Source organism: Protobothrops mucrosquamatus, unplaced genomic scaffold, assembly GCF_001527695.2.
Source record: "Protobothrops mucrosquamatus isolate PMUCROS unplaced genomic scaffold, P.Mucros_1.0 scaffold1232, whole genome shotgun sequence".
Classification (NCBI taxonomy): Eukaryota; Metazoa; Chordata; class Lepidosauria; order Squamata; family Viperidae; genus Protobothrops; species Protobothrops mucrosquamatus.
This window is the reverse complement of record NW_015387439.1, coordinates 456,632-458,939: the sequence shown is the minus strand read 5'-3', so window position 1 is coordinate 458,939 and position 2,308 is coordinate 456,632.

The window sequence follows — 2,308 nt, the reverse complement described above, 5'->3', positions numbered from 1 at the left end:
CGTCCAAACATCCTGTTCTGCGCAGGGCTGCTTCTTAGGCTATCAGGGTTCTCCTGGGCAACCTCAAAATGCTGAGGGGCACTACTGGCAGTTCAGATTAAGGACGATTAGCACAGCAAAGACAACTGTTCCCACTCTTGGTGGCCACCAGCAGCTCAGTTGTCACTGATCCTCACAACTGGATGCTCAGCATTTTTCCCTGAAAAAAAAGAGAAAAACAAGAAATGGATCAAGATGGTTGAAAATTTATTTTTTTATTTTATTATTTATTGGTATCCTGCATTTATTATTTTTACAAGTCGCTCAAGGCAGCGAACATATCCAACACACCTTCCTCCTCCTATTTTCCCCACAACAACAACCCTGTGAGGTGGGCTGGGCTGAGAGAGAGGGACTGGCCCAAAGTCATCCAGTTGGCTTTTGCGCCTAAGGCAGGACTAGAACTCACAGTCTCCTGCTGACTGGCCCAAGGTCACCCAGCTGGGTTTCGTACCTAAGGTGGGACTAGAACTCACCATCTCCCACTTTCTAGCCTGGTGCCTTAACCACTGGACCAAACCTTCATACAAATCAAAAAGTAAATCATTAAAACACACAGGTTTTAAAAGTATTGAAATAAAATAGTTCCTTCAAGCTAACTTGCAGGCTGTGTCTTAAAACAGCGTTTCCCCAACCTCTCCAGGTTGGTGACCTGGTATGTGTGGTGAGGGGGGGGGAGAGGGGTGGTTTTGTGTGAGGAGTAGCACAGCTTCGTTTGTGCGAGCGGCAGGCATGGGTGTTTGTGCAAGTTGGGCTGTGCACGTGCTGGCACACCTCTCATGTGGCCTGGCTGCGAATAGGCCCCGGGCTGATAGTGGACCATGGCCCACAGCTTGGGGACCCCTGCCTTAAAAAATATGTGTGGAATCATCTCTCTCTCAGAGATTTGCCAAAAACCAACACAGGGTGTCCCAGATCTCCTTTACAGAAAAGAGGTCATGGATGGGGTCCCAAGCAACACCAGGAGGGGAGATGGGCCCTTGCAAGGGCCGTTCCTCCACCCTTTCCTTCCAGAAAAGAAACAGCTCGCTGTTACAGAGAGCACACAGGAGAGCCTGCATTTGAATAGTGTTTGACTAATGAGGCAGTTCTTTATCTTGTAAGCTGCTTCCAAGCCCCTGTCCCAGGAGTCAGAGTGGTGCCCACCCCACTTTTTTGCACCAGGGAAAAAAAGGAAGTGCTTTCTCTAGGAGACCCAACAGTGCGACATTCCAGAAGCGTCTTGTGTGTGCACACACATTCTTTTCTAGAGAGCCTGCCAAAGGGAAAGCTCAGCTCAACGACTGAGGAAGTTGTTTTGAGCTGGCCTTCTGTTTATTGATTCTTTTCTCTCTCTCTGGGAAGCCAAAGGAAAAAGTCCTGCCCACAACGCCACAAGTAAGTCCCGTTTCAACCCAGGGACAATGTTATGGAGGCAGCCACTGAGATTTAAAAAAGGGTTCTGTTAGCATGGACTGATGCAAATGCACCTTAATGTGGGTCCCTCGTAGTTTCTCCCCCTCTTCTGGAGATAGAGAAAGGGAAGCCGGCAGAGCATGGAATGGGAGGAAGAGGAAGACGACACCAATGAGAGTGGTACTTTTAAGGGGGAGCTATGGAGTCGCCTCTGCCAGGCATACAGGTAGTTCTCAACGTACAACCACAATTGAGCCCAAAATTTCTTTTGCTAAGTGAGACATTTGGGAAGTGAGTTTTGCCCCATTTTACGACTTTTCTTCCCTCAGTTGATAAGTGAATCCCTGCAGTTGCTAAGTTAGTAACTCGGTTGTTAAGTGAATCTGGCTTCCCCATTGACTCTGCTTGTCAGGTGGTCGCACAAAAGGGGATCACGTGACCTTTGGACACAGCAATGGTCATAAATACGAACCCGTTTCAAGTCTGGGTTTTCTTCCTTTAAAAGCTTTGAAACTCTTTGCCAAAATGTGATGAGTTTTGCAGTTTTAATACTTTTCCACTGAAAATTTGGGGGTTAGCAGGTCCTTGGGTCTTTGAGCCTGTTTTTTTGCTGGCAGATTCAACAGACTGTATTTCCAAAGCACTAGAAACACTTCCTTAAAGGAGAACAATTGCACATACACACACACACACACAGGGAACTCCACTTCCACATTTTCCCGAAACAAGACATTCATTAAAGGAACTGTCTAAATAAGTCTACCTTACAAAAGAATCACCCTTCTCACTCACTAAGCAGACTGATCCACTAATGAAATGTTAGGTAGACAACTATGTGAGTCAGCTTCATAGATGGGCTTATCCTGCAGTTAAA